The sequence below is a fragment of the Squalius cephalus genome, assembly GCF_949319135.1.
Source record: "Squalius cephalus genome assembly, chromosome: 12".
NCBI classification, from domain to species: domain Eukaryota; kingdom Metazoa; phylum Chordata; class Actinopteri; order Cypriniformes; family Leuciscidae; genus Squalius; species Squalius cephalus.
In genome coordinates this window covers 22886749-22907885 of record NC_137133.1, presented here as the reverse complement: position 1 = coordinate 22907885, position 21137 = coordinate 22886749, and the positions used below count along the sequence as shown (strand labels likewise).

General features: G+C 36.0%; 1 long non-coding RNA gene across 1 annotated transcript; it reads left to right on the top strand.

The window, feature by feature from the left end:
* The first annotated feature begins 1690 nt into the window (after positions 1 to 1690).
* Positions 1691 to 5124, top strand: LOC307168991. Its single transcript, XR_013823021.1, has 3 exons — positions 1691 to 3480; positions 3843 to 3913; positions 4252 to 5124. It is a non-coding gene; the product is annotated as an uncharacterized lncRNA (long non-coding RNA).
* The last annotated feature ends 16013 nt before the right edge of the window (positions 5125 to 21137 follow it).

Genomic DNA, 21137 nt, shown 5'->3' with positions numbered 1-21137 from the left:
TGAGTGTTTACAGTTCAAGACTAAAAATTTATCAGACTGTTATGAATATTGAGATATATAAGCTCAAACATAAAAACATCAAATATTAAGAATATATTTATTAAATGTATAAAATATTCTGAGCTTCAGAATATCAAATCTGAGGATGATCTCTAAATGCATTTTATGAAGCCTATTGTAAGACCAAATATCTTATTCCCCTGTAAACACTCATGTAGAGTCATTGACTCTCATTGTCATTTAGAGTCATTGACTCAACATGTCTGGTTGGTCTGGTGAGGAGAAATGGCCCATTCATGTAAATCGACGAACATTTAGCACCTTTTCAAGAGACTTAAAGGGTTAGTTCACCCAAAAATGAAAATTCTGTCAGTAATTACTCACCCTCATGTTGTTCCAACCCCATTAGACTTTCGTTCATCTTCGGAACACAAATGAAGATATTTCTGATTAAATCTGAGTGCTGGATCACTCCTCCTGCAGGCTTATGGACACCTCAACTTGCTGGCCCAGAAAATGTATTATAGACATTGTTAATATAGTACAAGTGACTCCAGTGGCTCAATCTTAAGTTTGTAAAGCGACAAGAATACTTTCTGTGCGCAAAAACAAACAAAAATAACGACTTTATTCCTCTTTTCATTTCCTTCTCTCTGGACCTCGAGGTTTTTTTTTACATAGTGTAATATAACGTAGCGGGCTATTGGGCGACTGTGGTCATGTGTGATACGTGGTGACGTGAAACACAGACGCGCTACGCTATTACACTACGTAAAAAAAATCTCTCAGATTTCATCAAAAATATCTTAATTTGTGTTCCGAAGTTGAACGAAAGTCTAATGGGGTTGGAACAACATGAGGGAGAGTAAATACTGACAGAATTTTCATTTTTGGGTGAACTAACCCTTTAATCTTCATTTTTCTTTTATTCTTATTCTTTTGTTTGAATTCAGTCATTAATGCCTGTATCCCTGTATTTTTTGCTTGGTCATCTAAATCTCTGTCATTCCACTATGCAAGAGCAATACATCTATTATCTTAAGTCTTGTTAGAAAACCAACAACAACAACAACAAAAAAAAACTGTTCTTGAATTAAAAAAAATAAATAACATGATTTTATGAAATAGGAAGCTCATGTAGAAGGTGCATTAGCTCAACAGGCAGCCTCAAGCTACATGACACAATATCATTTATTAATATTACACTCTCACTTAAAGCTCACTTTAAAACACAATTGAGTATTTGTATCATATTTCGGTCGCAATTTAAAATGGTTTCAAGTCAAAAAAGATTATTTAAATATGTTATAGGCTATTTTGCATTTTTTTATGAAGCAATGGGCTATTTTTACTCACATGCATACTGTAAACATTCTTTGTTCCTATACAATAACCAAAATCGAACGGAAATCAAACACACACAAAACAGAATAACTTGAATCCTGCATTTATTAGCTTCTTGTATCAGATGAAGAGATGTGTTTAGTTTTGTTTGTCCACAGTGTACACAGCACTGCGTCATCCAGAAGGACAGCCTTATGGTCACGTTGGTTCACCATGAGATGATTGACAGCTTTACAAACGAATCATATCGAACTGATGTCATCACGTTTGCTGACGCAAATCTGGAAGAGCAGAGTCATCGCTGGCTCTGTTAGCTGTTTGAGCTCTTCAGATTGCATAATTCAGTGGGAAATAAATAGAAATATTATTCTGTATGACGATATCATATCAATTATTTCTCCAAATGTGCGCATCATTGGCCTAATAGCCCTGGGAGATCGTGGATATTGTATGTAGGCCTATATAAACACAAATAAACTGGAGATGAGATGAATGGCTGCTGTATGAGTGATGATTTCTATTCAAGATAACGAACATTACAGATTAATTATTTTGCACTTCTGGAATAAATTAAGAAACTTATCTAACTTCAAACCAGTTTAATTATAAACAGTGGTCAAATATCAAAGCTGGGGTCTTAAACCTTCCTAATGAAGCTCAGTTTGTGCAGATCAAGTAGGAGTGTGATGTTTTAAAGAGTAATAAATAAAATAATCTGGGGCCACCAGTGATCCTTGACAATCAAGGGGTTAATTATGCCTCTGATTGTTTTACTTCTGGTATATCTGCTTGGGGAATCGAAGCATTTAATGTCTCCTATTAACACCCGGTCTCCACTAGATAAAAACAGTCTGTCAGGTCACAGCTGTAATCACCTGTGATTATCATATGTAAAGGCAAATGTATAGGAAATCGTTAACCACACATTCCAAAAGAAAAAGGTTTAAGCAGTATGTAAATGAAATGATATTGCTGTTTTTTGTAACTAAAACCACTCAATTCACACTTGTGAATTGCAGCTATTCATGGATTCACGTCTGGTTCATGATCACCCTTTTCAGTGTTTATTCTGTTATGATAAACAGCTGGATAAACTTAATTTACTATGAAACTAACCAACAAATTAGTAATTAACTAAGAAGAACTATATTAAACTAGGCATATATATTATTTACTGTGTTTTATCTTTGATCATAAGGTTAATTAATGGAAATTTAGAAATAGTGCTATCCATTTTACAAAGAGGTTTCATTTGTTAATTTACCATAAACTATAAATAAACGGTTGTAATTTTATGAGCTCATATGAATAAGTTATCTAAAATAATACACTGTGCATTAATGTGTGTATGATGTTATTGGTTAGTTCAGATAACTGTATGCATTACATAATCTAAATGAATAGAACCTTACTGAAAATGTAATCCAAAGTGATGATGCATTTAAATTGAAGTTGTGCTGCAAGATTAATGATATTAAGAAAGTACTGGTCCATGTATTGTTTATTTGGAGTTCTGCATACTTAATATAGTTCACTGTTTACACCAATACATGATATAACCCCATATGAGTTTATTTATTTTCACTTTAAAACAGATCTTGTAGAGATTACCATATTGTTGTTTTATTTTCTACCCCAGAAACAAATCTATATAAATCTATATATATATTGAATGTGTGTGTAAATATTCACTGATACACTTGGTGTCATATGGTGTTTGTTATTTCTTTGGGACATTTTAACTAAATATATTTTATTAAAACTAATCTGAAATAAATAATATGGTCTATTTCATGTGACTTTCAAAAATGTGTATTATAAGTAAGTCTTAAACTTTTTTTTTTTTTGCAGTGTACTAAGTCATAATTAAGTGTTTTTGCAACAGCATTATTTTCCAGGGTAAGCTAAGCAACAATCACCCACTTGTACATATTTGGAGGCGCCAGTTTGTTTCCAATCCCAGAGAAATTAGCATTTCTATAGCAACAGTTATCTGGAGACCCAATCACTGTCCAGAGATGGTTGGGGTTGTGGGATATAATCACAGAACATTCACTCTTTCGTGTCTTTTGGAAGTGTTTGTCTCTGTTTGAACCTTGCGTTTTTGAAGGAGGAGAACATATTCTACAACATGAGGTAAGTTCAGCATTTTGATTGATCTATTTATAAAGAAAATAAATAATTACGCTGTTACAATTCAGAATTTCAAATTGGTTTCATTAGTAATTGGTATCTTTATAATTTATATTTTTGATACTCCTTTTTGCGGATAGTTAAAATGTCTAGAAGAGTAATTTAGAAATTTAGAATAATCCTTATTTTAGACTTGTAGTACCAACAATGATGATATTGCGTATATTTAAAATCATAATGGTCAATTTAACAAACATAAAAAACAATGTTTTACCAGTTATTCTACAGATGTTGCAACTGTTAAACATGTTTACGATTACTATTTTTTTACTTTCCTTGTTTTTTTTTTGTTTTGTTTTTTTTAGAAAAGTCAAGTCAACAGTTCATGTTGTTCAACAAGAACACTTCATCAGAGAATCCACTACTCAAAAGAAAGGTATGTTTCTGCTCAACCTATTGAACTATTTTAAAATGTTTTATTCAAATAGATTTTAACATTTACAATAATGCATGTAGTGGCAATCTCATTTCAAAATACACAAATGTTTAAGTGTTATTGTATGTTCGTTTGAAAATTGTAGATGTTTAAATCATGGTCCAGCCCTAGATTTTAAGATTGTGAGTTGTGCCTTTCCATGTTAAAGAAAGGCCTTAAATGTATAAAGTTTATTGTGACGCAGCTAATTATATTTTACAACAAATTCTAGAGCAATTGTGTGACTTCCCAATTGTGTGCTGCATAGTTAATCATTTGTATTGTAATCCTTTTATCAGGTGTGCACAGAGTTTGGATTATTGGTGACAGTTACATTAGACGTGGCGAAAAGCGAGCAAGAGAGACCATAGGCACCAATCTTGGAGTGGCTTCCCAGGTCCAGTGGTTTGGCAGGGGAGGCATGTGTTGGGGAGACCTCCTTCCCTTCTTCCAACAGTGCCTTAAAAGAAGGACTGCTCCGAATGTGCTAGTGATTCACTGTGGAGGCAACGACCTAGGACGTGTGAAAAGTGTGCTGCTTCTCAAAGCAATGAAGAGGGACCTACGTGACCTCAACAGACAGTTTCCCCAGATGAAAATTCTGCTGTCTTCAATAAACCAAAGGCGCCACTGGAGGCATGCCCCCCCGGGAAAGGTGGACAAAGTGCGAAAGTTTGTGAACAATGTGATGGCTAAGTTTGTTTTGTGTGTTAATGGGAGCATTGTACATCATCCACACATACTGTTTGAAAAGCCTGAACTATTTTTAAGTGATGAGGTTCATTTAAGCCCTAAGGGAAACGATGTTTTTTTAACTGATATTGGCCATTGTCTGAGACACCACAACCCATAAAATTGGTCTTTAATTACAGAAAAGAGGGTCTCAAATCATGATATCATTTTATAATTGTATTAAAATGTATACATTTTAAAAAAGAACTGCAAAATGTTTAAAATTCAAACCAAAGGAAGAAATAAAAGCATTCCCCTGACTTATTGCTGTGGTTGCATTTTATTTATCTAGTCTAGATCATTGTTGATATTGTAAATTAATAATTGGTGAGAATAAAATTAAAATTCTGTATTATTTGTTGATATGGAACTGTAGCTAGAGAGAAAAAATTAGGGACTGCATAAAAAAGCATATAAAATATATTTAAAGAGAGTGCGTTAAACAAGAAAAATAATATTATGAATGATAAGAAGCTTCTTCTCACATCTGCTTTTGAGCTATTGCTGCCAGGCCGTCTGTAATTTTTACCCCATTGTGTGGAAAACAGATTCAAATTAGCCTGGCTAATGTCAGACCAAGTCTCTTTTGAGCCTTGGTCTGGGAACCACGTGTTAATTTTCTCGTATTTGAGGCGTGGTTCACGAATGCCCAGAGCCGTTTATTGGGCGCTATGAATGTCTATCAAATGCGCCTGTACGTAGCTCATAGCCAATCGTTTCAATTATACCAGATGACGTATGTAGAGTGACAGAAATTCGACGAGGAAAAATACGATGGGTCAAAGATTTATTTGTACACAATGGCGTGAATATTACTGTTTGTGCAAGATAAACATGAGGGTAGAAGGTAACGTCGAGTCTGATGCCATGTTGGATCCATAGATATAAACAAACTGCTTCGGTGTCATCATCGTCTTGCTGCTCCCTCCCCATTCTGCGATTGGTTCCCTTTTTCATTGGAAAATCTGGTCTATGGTAGCCTGACGTCATCATACTCAGATTCTAGTCAGAATGTGAGTCTGATACTGGTCCATTGAACTTTGATTATGGGGCGTGTTTCAACCGAACTAGGAAAGAAAATGTCTCTGCACTCAATTGGATAGACCTACAACCAATCAGAGCAACGGAGTAAGTGACATATGTTTTTCATTCATGTTTCCAGTTGACAAATGCCTTGATCGCGGTTCTCTGTTCCTCTTTTAAAATGAATGCGCTGTCGATATCGTCTATAACAGACGCGATGGCGGAATCTACACATGATGTTTCATACAGAAAGTTCGGGAGAAGCTCGTTCAAATAATCAATCCAATCAACTTGTCATCAAACGATTGCCATGCCTACCTTATCAGCATGAAAGGAAGCATATATTTATTCACTCACCTAACATTCCTTGACAGTTTCAGCATCCCCCCAATCACTCTCGGCTTGTTCTTCCACAGCCTGGAATATGGGGGGAGTACCCTGGGTTCGGGCCGAATACCGAGCCCGCCCTCTCCTCGGACAGCACCCCAAATATGCATTTATTCTTTCTGACTTATTTATAAGTGTGAAATCTAAATTCTCCAGAGGCAGTCATCTTTTCTTTTACTGTCTATGCATCTTTGTTGTAAACGAATTCAGCCGGCTAGGTCTATGATGTCCAAACTGCCTAGCAACGTGAATAAAATCGCGCTGTGAGCAAGGCAGCATGGGGAAACCCAGGCTAGATTCAAATGGTCTTTCATAAAAAAAATAAAAAAAATAATCTAATATTTAAAATTTTTGATAACTGATGGTTTGATCATTCTATTTTTTTTTTATACTTTTTATGTTTGTCTTGCATATTGGTCTCTGATGCCTGTGTGAACATTGTATAATTAGACACACACACACACACACACACACACACATACATTTATATATAACTCAGGCTTTACCTTAATGTTAATAAGTGTTTCCTGAAACATTCTTAGTTAAGAATACCTTCTGTAAGTCATTCGTTCGTGGTTGGTCTGGAGCACTCTTAGCTATACCTTATCACTGTTGACAGTTCATTACGATAGTGGCCACCACTGTTTCTTTACATCTCAGTCTATACGAATATAATTCTGCTAATTAAAGTGTTTTCATGCAAACAACATTGTCATAACACTGAAGTGATTTTATGTTGTTATTAATTATATTATCCAAAGTTTTATCAACTGGCAAACCATTAGGCAGTAGATAGCTGTAAGAGTATGTTTAAACATCCAAACACCAAAACCTTGTGCTTTTGTAAAATAAAGATCTGCCTTTGTTTCAACTGTCTCTGTATCTGCGAGAATCTTTCTGAAACTAATAAAGTTTAAACAATGGCCTATTATCACACAAACATTGTGCAGAGGCCAGCTATGCAAAATTGTAAATGCCCCCAACAATGACTTAAAAATAATCAACAAAGGCTATAGTACAGTAGCCTACGTTACACTGAGATTTCATGTAGGAGCGGGATTTGAATGCTTGGGCAGTGAGCGATTGAGTGGAGCGCATTGGCATAGAGTGGAATATTGAGCGGAGCACACATGCTGAGTTATAACTATATATTCAGGATTTACATTTATATATTCAGAGTTTTAACTATATATTCAGGATTACATTTATGTATTCAGAGTTATAACTATATATTCGGGATTTACATTTATATATTCAGAGTTATAACTATATTCAGAGTTACATTTATATATTCAGAGTTTTAACTATATATTCAGGATTACATTTATGTATTCAGAATTATAACTATATATTCAGATTTACATTTATATATTCAAAGTTATAACTATATATTCAGAGTTACATTTATATATTCAGAGTTATAACAATATATTCGGGATTTACATTTATATATTCAGATTTACATTTATATATTAAGGGTTATAACTATATATTCAGGGTTACATTTATATATTTAGGATTTACAAATATATTCATAGTTATAACTATATATTCAAATTTACATAGAATTATTTCCTGTTTGGCCCCCCATAATATGTATACACACACACACAGTATATATATGTATATATATATATATATATATATATATATATATATATATATATATATATATATATATATATATATATATATATATATCGCTCTACACTGACCAACAGTGGACTTCTGCCTGCATTGGATCTCTGTGTGTGTGTGAACAGTTTAATTATTTTGTAACTATAACTATAAGTTATATTATATATCTTTTTTATATATGCAGTCCCTAACAATTAACTTGCCATTGCATACACACATACACACATACATGTCTATATTACTAACATAGGGGACTATCGCTCTACACTGACCAACAGTGGACTTCTGCCTGCAATGGATCTGTGTGTGTGTGTGTGAACAGTGTCTTTATTTTGTAACTATAACTATAAGTTACATTATATATCTTTTATCTATATGCAGTCCCTAACAATTAACTTGCCATTGCATACACACATACACACATACATGTCTATATTACTAACATAGGGGACTATCGCTCTACACTGACCAACAGTGGACTTCTGCCTGCAATGGATATGTGTGTGTGTGTGAATAGTGTCTTTATTTTGTAACTATAACTATAAGTTACATTATATATCTTTTATCTATATGCAGTCCCTAACAATTAACTTGCCATTGCATACACACATACACACATACATGTCTATATTACTAACATAGGGGACTATCGCTCTACACTGACCAACAGTGGACTTCTGCCTGCATTGGATCTGTGTGTGTGTGTGTGAACAGTGTCTTTATTTTGTAACTATAACTATAAGTTACATTATATATCTTTTATATATATGCAGTCCCTAACAATTAACTTGCCATTGCATACACACATACACACATACATGTCTATATTACTAACATAGGGGACTATCGCTCTACACTGACCAACAGTGGACTTCTGCCTGCAATGGATCTGTGTGTGTGTGTGTGAATAGTGTCTTTATTTTGTAACTATAACTATAAGTTACATTATATATCTTTTATCTATATGCAGTCCCTAACAATTAACTTGCCATTGCATACACACATACACACATACATGTCTATATTACTAACATAGGGGACTATCGCTCTACACTGACCAACAGTGGACTTCTGCCTGCAATGGATCTGTGTGTGTGTGTGTGAACAGTGTCTTTATTTTGTAACTATAACTATAAGTTACATTATATATCTTTTATCTATATGCAGTCCCTAACAATTAACTTGCCATTGCATACACACATACATGTCTATATTACTAGCATAGGGGACTATCGCTCTACACTGACCAACAGTGGACTTCTGCCTGCAATGGATCTGTGTGTGTGTGTGTGAATAGTGTCTTTATTTTGTAACTATAACTATAAGTTACATTATATATCTTTTATATATATGCAGTCCCTAACAATTAACTTGCCATTGCATACACACATACACACATACATGTCTATATTACTAACATAGGGGACTATCGCTCTACACTGACCAACAGTGGACTTCTGCCTGCAATGGATCTGTGTGTGTGTGTGTGAACAGTGTCTTTATTTTGTAACTATAACTATAAGTTACATTATATATCTTTTATCTATATGCAGTCCCTAACAATTAACTTGCCATTGCATACACACATACACACATACATGTCTATATTACTAACATAGGGGACTATCGCTCTACACTGACCAACAGTGGACTTCTGCCTGCAATGGATCTGTGTGTGTGTGTGTGAATAGTGTCTTTATTTTGTAACTATAACTATAAGTTACATTATATATCTTTTATATATATGCAGTCCCTAACAATTAACTTGCCATTGCATACACACATACACACATACATGTCTATATTACTAACATAGGGGACTATCGCTCTACACTGACCAACAGTGGACTTCTGCCTGCAATGGATCTGTGTGTGTGTGTGTGAATAGTGTCTTTATTTTGTAACTATAACTATAAGTTACATTATATATCTTTTATCTATATGCAGTCCCTAACAATTAACTTGCCATTGCATACACACATACATGTCTATATTACTAACATAGGGGACTATCGCTCTACACTGACCAACAGTGGACTTCTGCCTGCATTGGATCTGTGTGTGTGTGTGTGAACAGTGTCTTTATTTTGTAACTATAACTTATAATTACAAAATAAAGACAATGTTCACACACACACACACACATAGTTCCATTGCAGGCTGGAGTACCCTGTTGTATAGGGAAGACATCGTTCAGAGTTGCAGATCCCTTTGGCATATTTTAAAAAAAAATTGACAAAAGTAATATTAGAAAAAATAATAATAATACATATATACATATATATGTTTGGGGATGTTTGAAAAGACTTTGAAGTTCATTATCTAAGCTACCAGTTAAACAGCAGCTCTACAGTCTCAGAGCCTCTCTAGGACAGCAAGCCATTCAAACAATGGAGAAGTGTGAACGACGTGTGTTAATGGGCCATTGCAGTTCCTGCTCCAGCCTACAGGAGCGCTGCTGAGTATGGACTTAAACACACACACACATGTAGGTCCCCACTTGGTCAAAAATGTAAAAAATTCACCAGAGCGTGTTTTAGCTGATTTAAACATGTTTTAAAGCATGACCAACAGGGGACTTGAAAAATGTCCCCACTTGGCTCGACGGTCCCCTGTTGGTGAGTGTGTAACGACACCAAGGTCCCCACTTAGATAGGTAGACAAGTACACACACACACACACACACACACACACACACACACACACATACACACACAGCATAGTTAACCATGATTTACCATGATATACCACGTTCTAGTATTATTTACCAGGAGATAAACGACAATCTAGTATTATTTACTTTGATTTACCATGTTTCTAGCCTGATTTATCACATTACTAGCAATTATTTGAAGTGTCAGTGCAAATAAAGTGATTAACACTGACAAAATATGATTGTGTTATAATAGTTATTGCTATATAAGTGATTTTTTTAGTGTGTATTCAAGTATGAATGCAAGCACATGTTGAAATATTTCATTAATAAGTAGAATGGCCAGCAGAGGGCAGTAGAAGACCACTTATTGGCTCACTTTCACTTTAAACCAGTTTTCTGCACTAAAGCAAACCAGTTTATCCATGTTAACTCAATGCATGCTTACACACACACACACACACACACACACACACACACACACACACACACACACACACACACACACACACACAGCATAGTTAACCATGATTTACCATGATTTACCACATTACTAGCAATTATTTGAAGTGTCAGTGCAAATAAAGTGATTAACACTGACAAAATATGATTGTGTTATAATAGTTATTGCTATATAAGTGATTTTTAGTGTGTATTCAAGTTTAAATGCAAGCACATGTGGAAAAATTTAATTAATAAGTAGAATGGCCAGCAGAGGGCAGTAGAAGACCACTTATTGGCTCACTTTCACTTTAAACCTCATGATTTTGACCAGTTTTCTGCACTAAAGCAAACCAGTGTTTCCATGTTAACTCAATAATGCATACTTGCTACATATGCTACACACAATAATGCTACACACACACACACACACACACATATGTTTCAGTGATATTGGTGTCACATTCACCTTCATCACATTCACCTTCTGTCTTCATCACATTCACCATCTGTCGTCATCACCTGCACCTGCTCCTCATCACCCTCCTCATCATCACCTGCTCCTCATCATCATAACCGTCACCTGTTGTCCTTGTCTTGATCTGTGTATTTAAGTTCCCCTCTCATCCATTATCATTGTCGGTTATTGTTTGTGCACTAGCACTCTGTTATGTTTGTTTTCATGTTGGAAAATAAAACCTTTGTTATATTTGTACCACACACACACACACACACACACACACACACACACACACACACACACACACACACACACACCATCATTTATCATGATTTACCATGGCTGATACCAATACCAATATGAGAAAATGACTATTTTAAACAGCAGGGGGCAGTAAAATACCACTTATTGGCTTAACATGCCATTAATTCATATCATTTTCACCTTTTTAACTGTTATAGAGGCAAATTTTGTCCGATCTGTCTGAAAATTTTCATGCTTGTTCAGGGTGATATTTCACATGTTCTGACTTGTTTTTAAGAAGGTCTGAGCATTGATTAAAGAGATATAGGCTTTCGGGGACACTTGGTAAAGGCCAGATTTTGAAGTGAACCTATTATAGCTATCCAAATGAAGTAGTTCAACTTTTTCTGACAATTATTGATCTAGTGAGTCCAGAGAATTGTATTGCACTAGTTTTGAACATTATGATATGAAAATTATATGATCAGAGATGGAAAAGACCATTTACAGCCAATACAGGCAGTTTACCATAGGAAATATATGATTTTAAAGCTTTTTAACAGTTATAGCGCCACCTATCGTCCGATCTCCATAGAATTTTTCATGCTTGTTAATGATGTTATGTCACATATGCTGACCAATTTTTGTGAAGTTCTGAGTTTTTATTTAGGATTTATAGGCTTTTTAATGTATTTTGACACGCCCATTTTATAAATTACCCTATTACAGCCATCCAAATGCAAAAGTTCAACTTTTTTTTGATAATTATTGATCTAGAGAGTCCAGAGAATTGTCCTAGACTGGTCTGGTTCCGATCGGGCAAAAAACCTAGGACTAGTTCGCAAAAGTAGGTTTTTAACATATTAATGAATAATTAATGAACAGTTTGATTGACAGCAATGGTTCTTGAGGCAAAGTTGTTCAGGATGAGGAGATCTATCAAATGATATGCATATTGTGTGGATATTTGTAACACTACGTGATTACAGAGCCGTAAAACTCGTTAGCGCCAACTAGTGGCCGATTTCTTTCAAAATTCTTACAGACCTTTAGGGCCATGAGCCGAACATGCCCATTGAGTTTCGTTCCGATCGGCCTCCGTTAACCTTGTCTAATAGGTGCTCAAACTTCGTTGGCCGATGGCGGCCATGTTTTTTGAGATACGCCAATGTCCTCATACACATACATGGCACCTTGGACCAAGACACTGCATACCAATTTTCAAGTCAATCGGACTAACGGTCAGGTGGTTATAGCCTGTTTTATGTTTTTTTCATTTTATAGCGCCACCATGAGGCCAATCGTCGCGATTTTTTTACTGTGACCCCAGAGTAAGCTCATACACATGTGTACCAAGTTTGGTGAAGATACCTCATTTACATCGGGAGTTATAGCCATTTTAGTAAAATAGGCCCCTCCCACAACGTACGTTTTGGCGCCCCTTAGCGACCGTGAATCGAAATTTCCACTTTTTTTCGATAATTATTGATATTCAGTCTCCAGAAAACATTTCTGCACTAGTTTGGTTCCAATCGGGCAAAAAACCAGGGACTAGTTCGCAAAAGTAGATTTTTGACAAAATTCAAAATGGCGGAAAATCTATCATGGCGGAAATGAAATCGGAGATATACGTTTTGTTCGTCAGGCGTCCAGCTTTCCAATGATATAAGACACTTGAGTCTACGACATACGGTCTAGGAGTTATGAGCAGTTTCGCGCTTTTGGTTGTTATAGCGCCACCTATGGGCCAATCGGGGTCATAATCTCTGAACCTTTCCTCGATTTTTGTACTACCATCTGTCAAAGTTTCAAAGTTCCAGCTCTTACGGTTTGGGCTGCACGATGCGTTTTACGGCGGAATAATAATAATAATAATAATAATTAAAGCTGCAAGCAGCATTTATCGGGGTTCAAGCAGTTAAAGCCTTTTAAGCATTTAAGCACAAAAGCATCAAAAGTTATTAAGATTTATTTAGCAAGCATGTAACCACGGACATAATAGATGGAAAAGACCATTTACAGCCAATACAGGCAGTTTACCATGGGATATATATGGTTTTAAAGCTTTTTAACAGTTATAGCGCCACCTATGGTCCGATCTCCATAAAATTGTTTACTGTGACCTCAAATTGAACCCATACACATGTGTACTGAGTTTGGTGAAGATATCTCATTTACTTCTTGAGTTATAGCCATTTGAGTAAAATAGGCTCCTCCCACAACGATTTGCCACATTCTAGAATTATTTAATATGATTCTAGCATGATTTACTATCATATACCATGTTCCAGAATGATTTATTAGGATTCTAGCATGATTTACCTTGATACACCTCATTTCAGTATTATTTACTATGATTTACAATGTTTCTAGCATGATTAACCACATTACTAGCAATTATGTGAAGTGTCAGTGCAAATGAGGTGATGAACACTGACAAAATATTATTGTGTTATAATAGTTAGTTATATACGTGATTTTTAGTGTGTGTCCAAGTATGAATGCAAAAGCACATGTAAAATATTTCATTATTAAGTAGAATGGCCAGCAGAGGGCACTAGAAGACCACTTATTGGCTCACTTTCACTTTAAACCAGTTTTCTGCACTAAAGCAAACCAGTTTTTCCATGTTAACTCAATGCATGCTTACACACACACACACACACACACACACACACACACACACACACACACACATACACTCACAGCATAGTTAACCATGATTTACCATGATATACCACGTTCTAGTATTATTTACCAGGAGATAAACAACAATCTAGTATTATTTACTTTGATTTACCATGTTTCTAGCCTGATTTATCACATTACTAGCAATTATTTGAAGTGTCAGTGCAAATAAAGTGATTAACACTGACAAAATATGATTGTGTTATAATAGTTATTGCTATATAAGTGATTTTTTTAGTGTGTATTCAAGTATGAATGCAAGCACATGTTGAAATATTTCATTAATAAGTAGAATGGCCAGCAGAGGGCAGTAGAAGACCACTTATTGGCTCACTTTCACTTTAAACCAGTTTTCTGCACTAAAGCAAACCAGTTTATCCATGTTAACTCAATGCATGCTTACACACACACACACACACACACACACACACACACACACACACACACACACACACACACACACACACACAGCATAGTTAACCATGATTTACCATGATTTACCACATTACTAGCAATTATTTGAAGTGTCAGTGCAAATAAAGTGATTAACACTGACAAAATATGATTGTGTTATAATAGTTATTGCTATATAAGTGATTTTTAGTGTGTATTCAAGTATAAATGCAAGCACATGTGGAAAAATTTAATTAATAAGTAGAATGGCCAGCAGAGGGCAGTAGAAGACCACTTATTGGCTCACTTTCACTTTAAACCTCATGATTTTGACCAGTTTTCTGCACTAAAGCAAACCAGTGTTTCCATGTTAACTCAATAATGCATACTTGCTACATATGCTACACACAATAATGCTACACACAATAATGCTACACACACACACACACACACACACACACACACACACACACACACAAATGTTTCAGTGATATTGGTGTCACATTCACCTTCATCACATTCACCTTCTGTCTTCATCACATTCACCATCTGTCGTCATCACCTGCACCTGCTCCTCATCACCCTCCTCATCATCACCTGCTCCTCATCATCATAACCGTCACCTGTTGTCCTTGTCTTGATCTGTGTATTTAAGTTCCCCTCTCATCCATTATCATTGTCGGTTATTGTTTGTGCACTAGCACTCTGTTATGTTTGTTTTCATGTTGGAAAATAAAACCTTTGTTATATTTGTACCACACACACACACACACACACACACACACACACACACACACACACACCATCATTTATCATGATTTACCATGGCTGATACCAATACCAATATGAGAAAATGACTATTTTAAACAGCAGGGGGCAGTAAAATACCACTTATTGGCTTAACATGCCATTAAATCATATCATTTTCACCTTTTTAACTGTTATAGAGGCAAATTTTGTCTGATCTGTCTGAAAATTTTCATGCTTGTTCAGGGTGATATTTCACACGTTCTGACTTGTTTTTAAGAAGGTCTGAGCATTGATTAAAGAGATATAGGCTTTCGGGGACACTTGGTAAAGGCCAGATTTTGAAGTGAACCTATTATAGCTATCCAAATGAAGTAGTTCAACTTTTTCTGACAATTATTGATCTAGTGAGTCCAGAGAATTGTATTGCACTAGTTTTGAACATTATGATATGAAAATTATATGATCAGAGATGGAAAAGACCATTTACAGCCAATACAGGCAGTTTACCATAGGAAATATATGATTTTAAAGCTTTTTAACAGTTATAGCGCCACCTATCGTCCGATCTCCATAGAATTTTTCATGCTTCTTAATGATGTTATGTCACATATGCTGACCAATTTTTGTGAAGTTCTGAGTTTTTATTTAGGATTTATAGGCTTTTTAATGTATTTTGACACGCCCATTTTATAAATTACCCTATTACAGCCATCCAAATGCAAAAGTTCAACTTTTTTTTGATAATTATTGATCTAGAGAGTCCAGAGAATTGTCCTAGACTGGTCTGGTTCCGATCGGGCAAAAAACCTAGGACTAGTTCGCAAAAGTAGGTTTTTAACATATTAATGAATAATTAATGAACAGTTTGATTGACAGCAATGGTTCTTGAGGCAAAGTTGTTCAGGATGAGGAGATCTATCAAATGATATGCATATTGTGTGGATATTTGTAACACCACGTGATTACAGAGCCGTAAAACTCGTTAGCGCCAACTAGTGGCCGATTTCTTTCAAAATTCTTACAGACCTTTAGGGCCATGAGCCGAACATGCCCATTGAGTTTCGTTCCGATCGGCCTCCGTTAACCTTGTCTAATAGGTGCTCAAACTTCGTTGGCCGATGGCAGCCATGTTTTTTGAGATACGCCAATGTCCTCATACACATACATGGCACCTTGGACCAAGACACTGCATACCAATTTTCAAGTCAATCGGACTAACGGTCAGGTGGTTATAGCCTGTTTTATGTTTTTTTCATTTTATAGCGCCACCATGAGGCCAATCGTCGCGATTTTTTTACTGTGACCCCAGAGTAAGCTCATACACATGTGTACCAAGTTTGGTGAAGATACCTCATTTACATCGGGAGTTATAGCCATTTTAGTAAAATAGGCCCCTCCCACAACATACGTTTTGGCGCCCCTTAGCGACCGTGAATCGAAATTTCCACTTTTTTTCGATAATTATTGATATTCAGTCTCCAGAGAACATTTCTGCACTAGTTTGGTTCCAATCGGGCAAAAAACCAGGGACTAGTTCGCAAAAGTAGATTTTTGACAAAATTCAAAATGGCGGAAAATCTATCATGGCGGAAATGAAATCGGAGATATACGTTTTGTTCGTCAGGCATCCAGCTTTCCAATGATATAAGACACTTGAGTCTACGACATACGGTCTAGGAGTTATGAGCAGTTTCGCGCTTTTGGTTGTTATAGCGCCACCTATGGGCCAATCGGGGTCATAATCTCTGAACCTTTCCTCGATTTTTGTACTACCATCTGTCAAAGTTTCAAAGTTCCAGCTCTTACGGTTTGGGCTGCACGATGCGTTTTACGGCGGAATAATAATAATAATTAAAGCTGCAAGCAGCATTTATCGGGGTTCAAGCATTTAAGGCCTTTAAGCACATAAGCATTTAAGACATTAAGTTTTATTTAGAAAGCTTTTAACCACTGAAATAATAGATGGAAAAGTCCATTTACAGCCAATACAGGCAATTTACCATAGGAAATATATGGTTTTCAAACCTTTTTAACAGTTATAGCGCCACCTATGGTCCGATCAACATGAAATTTGGCATGCTTGTTTAGAATATTATGGCACATATGCTGACCAATTTTCGTGAAGTTCTGAGTTTTCGTTTAGGATTTATAAGCTTTTGAGTGCATTTTGCCACGCCCATTTTCTTTATGACCCAATTATAGCCATACGAAAAATTCAAAAGTTCAACTTTTTTTCGATAATTATTGATCTAGAGAGTCCAGAGAATTGTCCTAGACTGGTCTGGTTCCGATCGGGCGAAAAACCAGGGACTAGTTCGCAAAAGTAGGTTTTTAACATATTCGCGAATAATTAATGAACGATTTGATTGACAGCTATGGTTCTTGAGGCAATGTTGTTCAGCATGAGCAGATCTATCAAATGATATGCATTTTGTGACAATAAGTGTAACACCACGTGATTACAGAGCCGTAAAACTCGTTAGCGCCAACTAGTGGCCGATTTCTTTCAAAATTCTTACAGACCTTTAGGGCCATGAGCCGAACATGCCCATTGAGTTTCGTTCCGATCGGCCTCCGTTAACCTTGTCTAATAGGTGCTCAAACTTCGTTGGCCGATGGCGGCCATGTTTTTTGAGATACGCCAATGTCCTCATACACATACATGGCACCTTGGACCAAGACACTGCATACCAATTTTCAAGTCAATCGGACTAACGGTCAGGTGGTTATAGCCTGTTTTATGTTTTTTTCATTTTATAGCGCCACCATGAGGCCAATCGTCGCGATTTTTTTACTGTGACCCCAGAGTAAGCTCATACACATGTGTACCAAGTTTGGTGAAGATACCTCATTTACATCGGGAGTTATAGCCATTTTAGTAAAATAGGCCCCTCCCACAACGTACGTTTTGGCGCCACTTAGCGACCGTGAATCGAAATTTCCACTTTTTTTCGATAATTATTCATATTCAGTCTCCAGAGAACATTTCTGCACTAGTTTGGTTCCAATCGGGCAAAAAACCAGGGACTAGTTCGCAAAAGTAGATTTTTGACAAAATTCAAAATGGCGGAAAATCTATCATGGCGGAAATGAAATCGGAGATATACGTTTTGTTCGTCAGGCGTCCAGCTTTCCAATGATATAAGACACTTGAGTCTACGACATACGGTCTAGGAGTTATGAGCAGTTTCGCGCTTTTGTTTGTTATAGCGCCACCTATGGGCCAATCGGGGTCATAATCTCTGAACCTTTCCTCGATTTTTGTACTACCATCTGTCAAAGTTTCAAAGTTCCAGCTCTTACGGTTTGGGCTGCACGATGCGTTTTACGGCGGAATAATAATAATAATAATAATAAAAATCAGCACAATTACAATAGGGTTTCAGCACTTCGTGCTTGAACCCCTAATAATAATAATTAAAGCTGCAAGCAGCATTTATCGGGGTTCAAGCAGTTAAGGCCTTTAAGGCATTTAAGCACAAAAGCATCAAAAGTTATTAAGATTTATTTAGCAAGCATGTAACCACTGACATAATAGATGGAAAAGACCATTTACAGCCAATACAGGCAATTTGCCATGGGATATATATGGTTTTAAAGCTTTTTAACAGTTATAGCGCCACCTATGGTCCGATCTCCATAAAATTGTTTACTGTGACCTCAAATTGAACCCATACACATGTGTACTGAGTTTGGTGAAGATATCTCATTTACTTCTTGAGTTATAGCCATTTGAGTAAAATAGGCTCCTCCCACAACGATTTGCCACATTCTAGAATTATTTAATATGATTCTAGCATGATTTACTATCATATACCATGTTCCAGAATGATTTATTAGGATTCTAGCATGATTTACCTTGATACACCTCATTTCAGTATTATTTACTATGATTTACAATGTTTCTAGCATGATTAACCACATTACTAGCAATTATGTGAAGTGTCAGTGCAAATGAGGTGATGAACACTGACAAAATATTATTGTGTTATAATAGTTAGTTATATACGTGATTTTTAGTGTGTGTCCAAGTATGAATGCAAAAGCACTTGTAAAATATTTCATTATTAAGTAGAATGGCCAGCAGAGGGCACTAGAAGACCACTTATTGGCTCACTTTCACTTTAAACCAGTTTTCTGCACTAAAGCAAACCAGTTTTTCCATGTTAACTCAATGCATGCTTACACACACACACACACACACACACACACACACACACACACACACACACACACACACACACACACACACACACACACACACACATACACACACAGCATAGTTAACCATGATTTACCATGATATACCACGTTCTAGTATTATTTACCAGGAGATAAACGACAATCTAGTATTATTTACTTTGATTTACCATGTTTCTAGCCTGATTTATCACATTACTAGCAATTATTTGAAGTGTCAGTGCAAATAAAGTGATTAACACTGACAAAATATGATTGTGTTATAATAGTTATTGCTATATAAGTGATTTTTTTAGTGTGTATTCAAGTATGAATGCAAGCACATGTTGAAATATTTCATTAATAAGTAGAATGGCCAGCAGAGGGCAGTAGAAGACCACTTATTGGCTCACTTTCACTTTAAACCAGTTTTCTGCACTAAAGCAAACCAGTTTATCCATGTTAACTCAATGCATGCTTACACACACACACACACACACACACACACACACACACACACACACACACACACACACACACACACACAGCATAGTTAACCATGATTTACCATGATTTACCACATTACTAGCAATTATTTGAAGTGTCAGTGCAAATAAAGTGATTAACACTGACAAAATATGATTGTGTTATAATAGTTATTGCTATATAAGTGATTTTTAGTGTGTATTCAAGTATAAATGCAAGCACATGTGGAAAAATTTAATTAATAAGTAGAATGGCCAGCAGAGGGCAGTAGAAGACCACTTATTGGCTCACTTTCACTTTAAACCTCATGATTTTGACCAGTTTTCTGCACTAAAGCAAACCAGTGTTTCCATGTTAACTCAATAATGCATACTTGCTACATATGCTACACACACGAATGCTACACACACACACACACACACACACACACACACACACACACACACACACACACACACACACACACACAAATGTTTCAGTGATATTAGTGTCACATTCACCTTCATCACATTCACCTTCTGTCTTCATCACATTCACCATCTGTCGTCATCACCTGCACCTGCTCCTCATCACCCTCCTCATCATCACCTGCTCCTCATCATCATAACCGTCACCTGTTGTCCTTGTCTTGATCTGTGTATTTAAGTTCCCCTCTCATCCATTATCATTGTCGGTTATTGTTTGTGCACTAGCACTCTGTTATGTTTGTTTTCATGTTGGAAAATAAAACCTTTGTTATATTTGTACCACACACACACACACACACACACACACACACACACACACACACACACACACACACACACACACACACACACACACACCATCATTTATCATGATTTACCATGGCTGATACCAATACCAATATGAGAAAATGACTATTTTAAACAGCAGGGGGCAGTAAAATACCACTTATTGGCTTAACATGCCATTAATTCATATCATTTTCACCTTTTTAACTGTTATAGAGGCAAATTTTGTCCGATCTGTCTGAAAATTTTCATGCTAGTTCAGGGTAATATTTCACACGTTCTGACTTGTTTTTAAGAAGGTCTGAGCATTGATTAAAGAGATATAGGCTTTCGGGGACACTTGGTAAAGGCCAGATTTTG